The 14,498-nt window shown below is 39.6% G+C and overlaps 1 protein-coding gene across 2 annotated transcripts in view; it reads right to left on the reverse strand.

Annotated features, from left to right (window-relative positions):
* The window catches only part of WDR33 (WD repeat domain 33), a 76,889-nt gene extending 62,544 nt beyond the window's left edge, over positions 1 to 14,345 (reverse strand). For both annotated transcript variants that reach the window (XM_063306927.1, XM_063306928.1), the window contains exon 1: positions 14,215 to 14,345. The gene's annotated coding sequence lies outside the window, so the exon portion shown is untranslated. The remainder of the gene's footprint in view (positions 1 to 14,214) is intronic.
* Positions 14,346 to 14,498: the final 153 nt, after the last annotated feature.

Here is a 14,498-nt window from a genome sequence, read left to right on the forward strand (position 1 = left end):
GAATTACTAAATCTATAAAATGAAGATGTAGTTCCCCAAGAAAACTTAGTGACGTAAAAATGCTGCATGTCTGCCCTTGATAAAACTTCACTGCCTTGTTTCATGATGTTACTTAGTACCTCATCCTGAAATTAAAAGGACAGTTTTCCATTATAGGCTTGTATTCCTTTGTAAAAGAATTGATACTGTTTTGAATTGATTTCTCTCAAATTAGAGAAGAAACTTCATATTCAATTGTACATGTACTAAATTTGTTCTCTTGAATGAGGAAAGGCAAAAGTTGATAATATTAGAATGCATTTAGCTGAAACATATGAACATGAGTTAACATATTAAAGTATTTTTAACATGGGTTAACATATTAAAGCATTTTTTAAAGTGAATGGGACAATTTAGACGTAGTGCCTGGTCTACCGGGATTTATCAGGATTGCCGCTACGTGCTACCTGGTAACTACTTAACTGCTCTTATTAACAATAGGCCTAAATAAACTGAGAGTCCTGGTCTTCTGACAAGCCAAAATACGAAACAAAGTCTCTGACTTATTAAAAGAATGAGCCACTGATCTTGTTTCAAACAGAATGTCCCTGATTTGTTTGATTATCTTTTCTGGCAGCTTACTGTAAGCTAAACTAGAGCAATCAGGCTTTGGGCTAATTGCACCACCAGGTTACCCTAGTGTGAGTACAGACCATCAGCCGTGGCTTCAAGTGCAGGGGGCCTTCAAGATTAGAAATAAATTTTATTGTCCTCTACTGGTCCCCAGCCCACTGGGAAAGCAACTCTGCCTGTCTCTTCCTGCTATGCATCAAAACTACAGGTAGTCCTTGCTTAATGGTGGTAATTGGGACCAGAATTTCTGTCACTTAGCAATGCAGTTGTAAACAAGACTGCATCACTTAGTGACAGCAATCCCGGCAGTCCTCATTGCTGTCATTAAGTGAAAATTTCCTGTCATTAAGTGAAGACCTCATGTGACGGTGACTTGCAACTTCCTGCCAGCTTCCCACAAGCAAAGTCAATGGGGAAACCAGCTGTACGTTGCAAGTCCTGGGAGGCTGGCAAGCAAGCCAGAGGGTGGGTGAGTACTACAGAGTGAGGTGTGGGGCAATGAGTGCATGCAGGCTAGGGAGGGGTTGCTGCAGTGCAAGAGTGCTACGGAGTATGAAATCCCTGGGATCTCATACTCTGAAGCAGGGCTCCTCGGGAGAAAAGGCGGCGGGAGCGACTTGCAAACTTCCCTGATGGCTTCCCTGTTGACTTTGCTTGTGGGAAGCCGGCAGAGAAGGTTGCAAATGGCGATCACATGACTGTGGAATGCTACAACTGTGTGAGCCTGTTGCCAAGCGCCTGGATTGTGATCATGTGACTGTGGGGGTGGGGTAACGGCTGGAACTTCGAGGACCAATTTTAAGTACCATTCATTCAGCACCGTCACAACTTCAAACAGTCGCTGAATGAGTAGTCTCTAACTGAGAACTATCTACAGTGTTTTCCAACATGTACTGGCAGTGTTATCCAGTTTGCAGTGAAATGAAGCTCAACCAGCAAACACACACCTGCCTTCAATTGTAGCAAGTGTGCCCCCACCCCAAGTCTTTGGTCCCTGCCTTCTGTGGCCATTTTGTCCTGGATTGCCAGCTGCCTATCACCTTCCAATCAGATCTGTACTTGTGAATCTTTTTCCCCCTTCCTTTCATTAATGAAAGGCTGGAATATTTTTACCAGGTTGCCTCTTTTTAAAAAAAACTACATTAACATGGACAACATCCCCTCCCCTATCAGGTCCTGCTGTGCTGCTTCATTATGGTGGGGGGAGGAGCATTCTCCTGGGATTGTTGAGTGAAGAACACTGGGAAGAAGTATAATCAAAGCAGGGTCACCCAAGGTGCGAAGGTCATACCAAGCTGCTCAACTAAAGCAAGCAGGTGCCTATACTGGGCAGCAGTGATATAGAAAGATGCCAAAGGCAGAAGATCACTTTAATAACAATGGCAAAGGCATCATTTCAAACAGGGAACGTAAGAAATATGAACATAGGAAAGCTTAACACAGCAGTGAAAGAGGAAATGAATTGACTGCACACTGACATCTTAGGCATCAGCAAATTGAAATTAAAACTGGAATTGGGCACATTCAGTCAGGACATCACACTTTTTGCTACTTGGGACATGAAAAACAAAGGAGTGATACTGCTTTCATAGTCAGGGAGAACATAGCAAAAACCATACTTGGCTACAATGCAATAAATGAATAATACCAATTAGACTTCACAGAAAACCTTTCAATATGACAATTATCCATGTTTATGCTCCAACCACTAGTGCAAAAGACCACTAAGTTGATGTTTTATGTTCAAGTTCAATCCAAAATTGACCGAATATGCAAACAAGATATGCTGCTTGTGGTTGGAAAGTGGACTGCCAAAGTTGGAAATGTTGAGGAAAATGTAGTTGAACTGTATGGCCTATAAACCAAAAAGATGCAGAACAAGTTATCAATTTTGGCCAATCCAGTGATTTCTTCATTGCTAACAGTCTTTCAACAACCAGAATGACGTCTATATGCATGGACATTACCAGATGGCATACAGAGAAATCAAATTGACTATATTATTGGTACAAGGAGGTAGAAAAGTACAGTTGTAACAGCAAAGGCATGGTTAGGAGCTGACAGTGTAAAAGATCATGAATTGCTCATTTGCAAGTTCCAAGTTAAGCTAAAGAAGGAAGCCAACCAGTTTCCTTGATATGAATTTGACTGTATACCTACCATTTTCAAGAACATCAGGAAGTCTGCTCTGAAGCCCAGAACCTCATTGATAGGGAACAACACAAGAGAAGCCAAAAACAAGAAAGATAAGGATCTCAGGAAGTAATTAACCAAGAATTTCAAAAAGCTGTCAGAAGTGACAAGAAGCAGTATAACAACATCTGTAAAGCCATTGAAGATGGAAACAGACAACGAAAGTCTTTGAAAAGTAAACTCAGAAAGAGGTTCCAACCTTGAAGGAGTATGGTAAAGGACACCAATGGACAGTAACTGATTCCAGAAGATCAAAGATGGAAGGAGTATAACTGAAATTCTGTACGGTAGAGATGTCAACATCCAAAATACCTTAGAAGGTATTTCCTACTTCCAGAACTTCTAAGTACAGAAGATGAAGTTAGATCAGTACTCCAATCATTACCAAGTCAGAAGGCTATAGCAGCTGATGGAATATCTACAGAAATATGGCAAGCAACAGAATAAGTATCTGTAAAGGCTCTAACCAAACTATGCCAGCCACTCTGGAGAATGACACAGTGGCCAACAGATTGGATAAGGACAGTCTACATACCAATACCAAAGAAAAAAGACTTTAACAGAGTATGGAAACTATCATACAATAACCTTAATTTCACATGCTAGCAATATATTGCTGAGGATCCTCCAATGCAGATTAGAGCCCTACATGGAAAGAGAGATGTCAAATGTTCAAGCTGGCTTTCCAAAAGGCCAAAGAACATTAACATAAACATCCAAATAATAATGAGACATTATTGCTGATACATTCTGGATAATTCAAAGCCAAATAATACCAAAAAGAAGTTAATATGTGCTTCACTGATTATAGAAAGGCTTTTGATTGTGTCAACCATACCAAATTGTGGAATGTGCTTAGAAAAATGGGAATCCCAGAACACCTCAATGTCCTATACACTGGTCAGGAAGCCACAGTCTGGATGGAACATGGTAAAGAAATGAGACAAGCATGTAAACTAACCCCTTATTTATTCAACCTTTATACTGAATATATATTGAGGGAAGCTGGAGTGGAAAAAGATGAGCATGGTTTTAAAACTGAGGGAAGAAGCATCAATAACCTGCGCAACGCTGATGACACTGCTAACAGCTGAAAATCTAAATGACTGGCAATATCTAGTAATGAAAGCCAAGGAGCACAGTGGAAAAAATGGGAAGTAAGATTAAATATAAAGACCAAACTAATGACAACAAGTATAGCAAACCTGTTTATTATTCTAGCCTTAGAACTGACAATGAAGATATTTAAGTGGTGGATAGCTTCTGCCTTTTAGGATCATCTATCAACAGAAAAGGAACCAGCAGTCAAGAAATACACACAGACTAGCACTTGATAAAGAAGCAATGAAGGCCTTGGAAAAGATATTCAGATGCTGGATTGTGTCTGTACCTACAAAAATCAGAATTGTAAAGACAATGGTTCTTCCTGTAATACTCTATGGAACTTGAAGAATCGGGATAGAAAGAGTACTGACAATTTGAACTTTGGAGTTGGAGAAAACTCCTGAGAATACCATGGATAGTCAAGAAAACAAACAAACGGATCATCAAACAAATCAACCCATCATTTTCCTTAAGTACAAATAACCAGACTCAAAATATCCTACTTTGGATACATTATGCAAAGACCTAGCTCTCTGGACAAGTCTATAATGCTTGGAAAGATGGAAGGAAAGAAGATGATCAGCAGCAAAGTGGATGGACTCAATTACAATGGTGATGGGTGCACTGATGGAAAACCTGTAAGATCAGGTTGGGAAAAGATCCTCCTGGAGAAAATCTATCTACCTTGGAGACTGGACAAATAGACACCAACTTGACAACAATAATTAATGAAAACATTGACAAGAGTTCTGCCAGTTTCCCATTCCAATCCAAGTGACAGAAGAATAAAACAGTGTTTTCTTTTCTTTTCTCATTGATCCACTGGTGAACACACCAGATAGGGAAGTATTATATATGAGGGGACTGAACAGAAGGTGGCTCAAATAAAAGATCCATCAAAAGAACATGTTCTTAAAACCTGAACACAGGAAGGAAAGTAACTGATGTTTGCTTTTCCAGCTTAGGTGGGTGGGTGAAGAAACAGGGGAATCCACCCATCTGGAGCTGTGATAAGTGAAGTCTAGACAGAACACTAGATTATCACCATGTTCAAAACAGTTGAAACAGAGGAAAGGAGATGAAAGCCAAGCAGTCTAAGGCTGTAATGCAGAAAAGTTATATGTTCATCAGTATGCTTGCCTGACCCTAAACACCAGAATCTGGATTGCTGTTGTGTTCAAACTGGGCCAGTCTATCTATTTTATAACCCAGTCTAGGCATTTCTGATTCATTCGAAGAACTGTTTAAATTGAGGCTATCTGCTTAACAGAACAACTGCCCTATGGGATAAAATCACAAAGATATAATCACCTATTAGTTTCTAATAAAATTACCTCATCTATAATGAAACCGCAAGCTTGACTGTTCTGTGAGAATGAACACAAACACAAGCAGACAAGATGTGAACTCCTGGACAATTTACCATTGCCTGGTCTAAACATATTTATTTGGAAAACGTATATGACTGATAATCCTAGGTGGCTCACATTTCATAAAAATAATAAATACATAAAATTCTATAAATATAAACCCCAAGACCACCCACAAAAGACACAATACTTCCCACCACAGAGCCACCACTTCCCACCAACTCTAAATATGCTGGGCTCACTTCCAACTTAGTCCAGTGCTTGGGTGAAGAGCCCGGTCTTCATGGCCCTCTGTTCCAAAGGGCTGTGGCAGCCATAGAGAAGATGCATGTCTGAAGTCCTTCCAGATGGCAACATTTGAGGGAAGGAACCTGAAGCGTGCCCATCCTCTCTGACCTGGTGGGATGGACAGAAGGTGAGAGGGAGAGGTGGTCCCACAGATCATCTGGCCCCGTGCCATTCAGGGCTTTAAAGGTGATAACCAGCACCTTGAACTGCACCCAGAAAAAAAAAGAACAGATGATTCCCCCCAGAAATACGCACTTCCCTGCGCCATGAAGAGTGTATTGCAGTAATCCAATCAAGAGATGACTATGACATGAGTGACTATGAGCAAGGCCTCCTGGTCCAGGCACAGGCACAATAGTTGCACAAGTTGAACTTGTTCAAAGACCCCCTTAGCCATGGTTGCCACCTGCTCTTTGAGCAGGAACTGTGAGTCCAGAAGAACCTCCAAGTTATACATCAACTCTGTCAGGAGGACTGCTATTCCACCAAGAGTCAAAGATGAGAACTCATTGGACTCCAGGGGGCCAAAACCTCAAAGCCATTCCATCTTGCCAGGGCTGAGTCATAGCTGGTTCCTTCCCATTCCGGCCTCTACAGCCTCCAGGCACAGGGTAAGCACCTGAATGGCATCACCTACCTGGCCTGGGTATAGCTGAGTATCATTTACATACTGATGATACTGCACCCCATGTACCAAATGACTTTACCCAGCAGCCTCATGTAGATGTTAAAAAGGAGACATGAGAGACCCAAACCCCGAAGCAGCCCACATAAGAGGGGCTCAAGGGCAGATATCTTCCCAACTGGTACCAGCCATAGCGGAAGGAGGAGAATCAATGCAAAACAGTAACTCCCAGTCCCAACCCCGAGAGCCGGTCCAGAATACCAGTTGATGTAACCAAAGCCTCCAAGAGATCCAGGAGGGCCAGGTGGACACATCACCCCCATCCTAAGCCCTCCAGAGCTCATCCACAAGTGGAATAATGCCATTTCAGTACTATAACCCAGCCAGAACCCTGACTGAAAAGGGTCCAGATAATCTGCTTCATCCAGGGCCCTCTCAAGCTGACAGCCTACTACCTTCTCTACAACCTTTCCTAAATAGACAGTTGTCCAACACAGTCAAGTCCAAGGAAGGCCTCTTGAGAAGTGGGCACAGCACTGCCTCCTTTAAACCAGGTGGGACCACCCTCTCCTACAAAGAGGCATTAACCACTGCTTGGATCAAACCACATGCAACCTCCTGGAAGGCCTTAACCAACCAGGATCGGCATGAGTCCAGACTACAGGTAGCAGAACTCACAGTGAAAAGGACCCTGTCCACTTCCTCAGGATCGAGTGGTTCAAACTCCTCCCAGATAACCAAGCTAAGACATGCCTTGGGCACATAAGATCTGCCTAGCTGGAGTCCAATTCAGAGGAAAACCAAGAGACTTTGCCCAACAGATGCCTAGAAAGTCCTCACAATGGTCCTGCATCCAGAGGTCCCTCCTTACCCAGAACTGACCTGGTCATCTGAAACAGGATTGCTGACTGGCTATCTGCAAACACAGTAAGAGCAGAAAAATAAGCCTCCTTTGCTGCTGTTACTGCCACAAGGTAAGTCCTAATAAAGGCTCTCACCTGTGCTTTGTCAGCTTCATTCTTTGTCTTCCTCTAGGTATCTATTGTGTTGTTTCATCTCCTGGAGCTGCTCTGTAAACCAGGGAGCACTATGGAATCCACAATCAGAGGGAGCCTGCATAGGCATGATCCAGTCCAAGGCTCTCATTATATGCTATTTTCAAGCCATGACCAAGACCTCAGCTGGACCGTGCACCAGACCCTGAGGAATAACCCCAAGCTCCCTCAGAAACCCTACTGGGTCCATCACTTGCTTGGGGCAGGCCAATCAAACAGCCCCCCGCCCCTGCAATGGGGAGCAGCTACAAAAAACTCTAGGGCCAAGAAGGAATGATCTGTCCATCACAAGGAAGTGATACTAGCATCCCCCAACCCAGATCATATTGCCACTGCTTGAGACAAACCCAGAATCTAATGTGCAATGCCTGCTGTGAGTTGGGCTCTTAATAAATTGTATTAGCTCCACGGTTGCCAAGTTGGCCATAAATTCCTGAGCTCTCTGACTCTGGTCCCAAAGAAGGCATGATGAAGTCCCCCAAGATTATCAGGCTGGGGAACACCACTGCCAACTCAGCCACAGAGTCCAGGAGCTCAGGCAGGGCTGTCACCAAATCAATGAAATGTATTCCATATATCAGAGGGCTCCAACATTTACCACTCTGACACTATGTTTTTTGCTTTGTAATCTATTCTGTACTTTAAAAGTCAGTTTTTTAGTTTGTCATGAAAACTCTATTTTTATATTTCATGTTATTAAATAAGTACACATCATTTTCTCCTTTTGTTCAAAACAGCTTATTAATTACAGAATTGACAACATGCAAGAAACAGTATGAAACATTTATCCTATCCTGATGTTTATGAGTATACATCAACTTTCTAATGATAAAATACTGACAGAAAGGAAAATTTCAGCTTCAACTTCACATTTAATGAAAAACAGTAAATGGCACAGACTTAGCTGATCCAATTTACGGAATGTATGATATACTAAGCCAACCACTGTTGTTTGTAAAACATGGTTTATGGCACAGCATGATACATCAATTTAACCACTTATGGCTCACTGAACAATGGCCACTCTTTAAATAACTGAACATTTGAACAAATCAATAGTATTGCACTTTTTAATTTTTTTTGTACTTATCTGCCTCCTTATCTGCCAGCAATAGCCATAAAAAAAATCTAATTGGTAACAATTATTTTCAGATACTCAAGACACATAAAACTGTTTTATGAAGTTGAAGTTGGCAGATAGGATACTTAAAAAACTTATGCTGCAGCAGCAGCTAACTACACTGATAGGAAAATTAGTGTGGAAAATACATTTTACTTCAAGGTTAAACTTGTTAAAACCACGAAATTCAGAATACTGTAAAGTTGTTTGCTGCTTAAGCAGCATTCCATATATCATCTCACAATGAAGTTGTATATTAGCTGAAGTGGTGCAGTTTGCTCTTCCTTCAAAATGGATTGTGGATGGTAAGCAATTACAATGCTTATCCTTTATCCTTCACTGATCTATCTTGCTGTATGGCTTGCCATTTCTGTTACTGGTCCCTAGCATAAAAAAAACGTAAGATAGTAAGAAAGACTACAGGCAGTGGAAATTGGAGAGGATACAGAAGCAAAAAGGAAAGGGAACTGAGAGAAGAGTTCAGCTACTGCAAAGTTGGCAGATGATTAAAGATCTGCACGAAGCAACACCAGAAGCAATTGCTGGATAGCTGAATTGGACATCCAGTTATGAGGCTACTGCTGTATCTCTGCAGAAGTTTCTTATATAATTCTGTGGACTGTGTGTATATATTTGCCTTTTCTCTTGTCATGTACTCATCATACGCTATATCTATCTATCTATCTATCTATCTATCTATCTATCTATCTATCTATCTATCTATCTATCTATCTATCGAGAGAGCGAGCACGCTATTGCAAAGCCAGATTCACACATTACATAAAACTAGTGGTTTTATGAGTTCAGCCACAGCAAATGGTTTATGGATTAGTGTGTAGTGCAACCCAAGACAATTGTTTAAACAGTAACTATGATTAAACAGTTCATGACTTAGTACCATATATAAACCTAAGCACTAACTTCTCCATGTGATTGTGTATCTTCACATACAGAGAACAGCTTGCATGGATAAGGTTACAGTATGTGCAAAGACAACCAACAGAACATTTTGTAATTATAGCTACACTTTTTCAGGAAATGCAGTCATGAGGGCAGCTGCTGAAGTCCTCTACATATAACTAAATCCACACTAGACTTTTTTCAGGTGGATTTATATTTCCAATATACATTAGCTGATGCAGCAATCTTGACAGAATGAAATAATAATATATTAAATGTATGTGCGGCCTAACTCCCAGCAACTCTGGGCGGATTACAAATTGTGAAATATATTAAAACAAGAAAATACAAAACAAAAAAAGAACAAAGATGGCAGAGATAGCAAACCCAGATGGGAACAAAGAAAAAGAAGCAAAAGGGGCTTCAATCATGCTTACCAAAGGCCTGGTGAAGTGCCAGGTCTTCAGGGCCTTTTGAAACACCAGCAGGGTGGGGGCTGTTTGAACCTCAGGGGAACCTCATTCTAGAGGGTAGGCACTACTACAGAGAAGGTGTGCTTCCAGGATCCAATAGATGGCATTGCTTAACTGAAGTAACTCAGAGCATGCCAAACCTGCCAGACCAGGTCAGCTGGGCAGATATTATGGCAGACAGGCGGTCTCTGAAGTAACTAGACCCTATGACATGTAGGGCTTTATAGGCAGCAAGCAGCACCTTGAATTACATCTGGAAGCAAAGTGGCAACCAATGCAAGTCACGAAGAGGTGTTACATGGGCATACCAAGGCATGCCTATCACTGCCCACACTGCTGCATTCTGGATCAGTTGGAGCTGCTGGATGGTTTTCAAGGGCAGCCCCATGTATAGCATATTGCAGTTGTCAAGCTGTGAGGTGACTAGGGCATGAGTGACTGAAGGGCCCTCCATCTCAAATATTTGACAATATAGTACAATTCTGTGCCTGCTTACTTTTCAATGGCCCTTTAATGTAACAGTTTAGAACTGTGCAAGGATTTTCATCTGGCCCAGAGTAATCAGTCATATGGAACGAATGGCACTATATTGCTAATACAGAAATACGTAGCTTTTTGTCAGATTTTTCCCCAAGATAGATAGATATTAATCAGAAAATTAGTGATATGGACAATTAATGATACTGTATGCATTTTCTGGATTTTAACAAAATAGAGCAATTTGTTTTTAGAAAATGAAAAAAGTTAATCAAATATAAACTGAACTTACAAAATTAGATCAATAAGCCTTATTCACAATATGACAGTTGGCATATTCAGTCAGACACTTAATCTTATGCAGTCAATGACTGTTTATATCACATTCAGGCAGAATTTATAAATATACTCAAACACTCTCATTTCACTTCCCCTAATAGGACAATCTAAATAAACTGGACTCTTTTCATGATTTATTTATTATGTTTAAACTGAAAAAGTTGGATTCTTCTCAAAAGCCAGAATTGGAAGGCATATTTTGTTATTTGTCTGAATGCAGCTACTATATATGTATGTATGTCCAGGACTACCTTGGAGATAGTTAATTGAACTTTTGAAATTGCATACTGCATTCATTCCTTGTATACTAAATGGTTCTGCAAAGTAAGGCACATATTTGAGGAAAAATACAGCAGTATAAAATGTTCTGTCTTAGAAGCATGCAAACATTTCAAAACATATAAACACACAAAAATCTAATTTGGGTTTTAGTTTTTACAGAAAAAATATCATTACTCACTTAAAACTAGTTCAGCAATATACACAAATTGCTTGTGAAGCCATGTAGGCCTCTATTTTCCAAACTCAGACTTTTGGGGAGATTCTGATTACTTGAGAAGTGTAACTGGCAATTAGTACAATGACTAACATCTCAATGAAGGTGGCATCCATGTTGTACTAGTACTGGCAATAGTTTTCAACAAATTTCTATATGCAATTCAAAGTGTTTGCTGGACTTCCAGTGATGCATTGATCTTTTAATTAACCTTACAAATAATTAAGCAGGGGTAGCTATCCCATCCTATTCACTCACATAATGTCTGTGGATTGCTTTCTTTATTATTATTATCATCTCTAAAGCAAATTTTCTGTAATGTAAAAATGCCAAATTTCCCCCATCCACACACACATACATTAATCAGTAATACAAGGAACATATACAATACCAGAAAGATTACACTATTTCTTAATTCACTTCTTTAGGTGACAATTCTTAAGATACAAATATAAATATCATGCTATTAGATTTCAAGTTCAAAAACAGTGTATTATTCTTCATATTCACTTGTCACTTTACTGGCAGAGGTAGTAGAGGTGGGGTTGAATTTGATTCATATCAAATTCAACCCCAGAGGTAGTAGAGCTGGGGGTAGAGTAGAGGTAGTAGAGCTGGGGTTGAATTTGATTCAGATATGTTACAGAGCCACTTCTATTTCAGAAGTGTTTTACAAGCAATTTTAAGAATTGTGCTTTTCCAATTCTCTAGCCTGACAGTTACAAATCTTGGAAACACTTTACATCAATCCTCTATATACTTTAATATGCATGCCTTTCCCTAAACTTTCAACATAGTGCAAAAAGTAATATAGTAATTAAGAATCCCAAATCTCTCCAAATTATCTGCAGAACTAGAAACTTAAACTAATTTAACTTTAGAAACTTTAGTTTCCCTGGTGACTGCCAATTTACAATTAGAAGTAAAGTTAATTCTAGGTCTCTATGGAGTACAACTTGTATGGCTTCCAACTCCACTGAGATTGCTATTAAGTTACTGTAGTTTCTTACAAAAGCCATGATTCCAGGTAATACCTCCAGGATATTTTAGCTATAGTACTTAAAAGCAGAACTAAAATTTAAATTCAGATGCCCATGATATGTAAAAGTGATCAACAAAGAATAGAGAAAAAATGCCAGAAGATACTTTCTAGACTAAACAGTAATTCCTCTGAATTATATTTCAATTGTTTCTAGAAGTATTATTACAGGGTCACATTAGGAAAAAAGTAGCTTTCAAATAGCTGGTATACTGAAAAATCTACTATCAAAGTAGAGTATTAGTTGATTACAACAAATGAGATAGAATAAACTACAAAGGGATTATCTGTACATATAGAATTTTTAGATGTAGCCCACTAACCACAGCAGGGAAAGGAAATATTTTTAGCCATTTTTCTCTTCCCACTGCAATCTATTATAGATGATTGAGAATTAGCTGGAACCACATAGGAGATAGTGTGGAGCATTTCAATAAAAAGAGAAAGCTGCATAAACGGCCTGTCTTCTGTTAGCAAGATCATCTGCTGGATAAATAGCCCTGTCTTTCACATTTTTCTGTGAACAGAACCTACTAAGCTCTTTATCAATACCAACAGTATTTTTTACAATGAAAAATACAGAGTTTGAGCCCAGCCTTTTATATTTAGTTTACTACTTTCTCTAAATACATAAAAGATGCAGTATAATAGCATTACTATAATTGATTTGACAATTCATTATTTCAATATTTATGATTTAACCAAGTATCTATTGACTTTGTATGTGCTTTCCCCCCAACAGCTTTGTTTCCACTGGGAACTGCTTAGGAAATCCACACAAGTTAGTTTGATATCCAAGTTTAATGGACAAAAATAGCTCTTCAGAGAAAACTTCATACAAATTCCACCTGGTTAACTCATTAAGTTCACATGTGACTATTAAAGATTAGCCAAATCTAAAAAATGTATGATGTTAAATCTTCTACTTCAATAGAAAATATTTTGAACCATTTTATTTGAAATAAAATAAGACCAGGATGTTTGAGAACTAAGCTATTATCTATGAACTACTGTGAGTACTTCATTGGTGGTTATGTTTATTTGAAGATTAGCTGTAGAACCACAAGATTTTAGTAAAATGCAATGACCCCCACTTAATTTTAAAACATTTTCTACCTAGATTAGGCACAATAACTTTTTAAAATACATTAAGAACTCCAGGAATACATAATCATACATTGAAAAAAAAAGACATTAAAATTCTAGTAACTCTACTATAATACCTAGCTTCTAAGAATATGTAGGCTTAAATACTGGGAAGTTATAGGTTTTACAATGAATGCATTAACTTCTATCATAAACTATAAACTGATATTCAAAATTCAGAATGAACTTATATTTTCAAAACTAAAATTTTATTTGTGATAAAAAATCTTACACATATTTACTCAGAAATTTAAGTATCAGTGTGCTCAACAGGGCTTATTAATCTATTAAGTGAATGTAGGGCTGCACTCTTTCTTACAGTTATAGCCTCTTGCCCCTTCTACTTAATCTTGTACTACTAGAAAACTTATTTTTTATCATGGTATTGTATTTGGAGAGAAGGATGCTAATACCTGCCCTCTGTGTAAGAATTTTTCAAGTCTAAAAGTAACTTCCAATGTTACCAATCTCTAATCTTTGTAGCTTGGCAGTGTAATAATTCCCCAACTATAAATAGGTTTGCACATTTTAAAACCATGACTAGAGAACGCACAATGGAGATGAGATCTGAACAGGAAAACTTGGCTCACGTTACACACTTATAGCCACTGCTCTTGACCGTAGGAACTCCGCTATAAGTATTCTCCACCTCCTAAACTTAGGATGTGACTACTTAATCACGTCCTAAGGAATGGGATAGGATGTTGGCTACTTGCTTGCTTTCGCCAGTGTCCTTTCACCTCTCGTTTAGAGTTAAGACCTTGAGGCTTTTATTGGGCTACACTTCGTAGCTTTAGTCTAGCCTCTCCTCTTCCATTCACGACGTCCTCCTACTCCGGCTTTCAATCTCAGGCCCGTTCGCCGCCAGTTAACAGCAGAACCTCGCGGCCTAAAAATGGCGGAAACGGCTGTGATCTTCCGATTTATTGGGCTCTTCCAGCCTACTCTCACCAATTTTCTTGATGTGAGACACTCACAAAACAGCCGCTCACGGAGCTTTGTACCGTGGGGCCCCGACGTCCCGAACAATCTTATTCCGGAAGCTGCCGCCTCACGAGCCGTCTCTGCCACAATCCGCCATCTTCCCCAGCAGCGACTGGAGACGGTGCACATGATGAACGTCATCAAGTACACCAACCAAAAGGAGGCGGGGAGAGTTAAGATTTCAGGATGCGCATGCGCCCTCTGAAAGAAGCACGATACGGCATCTTTTTGCGACTACCAGAGAGTAGCGACATGGTGGCTTCCGGTTAGCTTTCCG

This window comes from Candoia aspera, chromosome 6 (genome assembly GCF_035149785.1).
Source record: "Candoia aspera isolate rCanAsp1 chromosome 6, rCanAsp1.hap2, whole genome shotgun sequence".
NCBI classification, from domain to species: Eukaryota; Metazoa; Chordata; class Lepidosauria; order Squamata; family Boidae; genus Candoia; species Candoia aspera.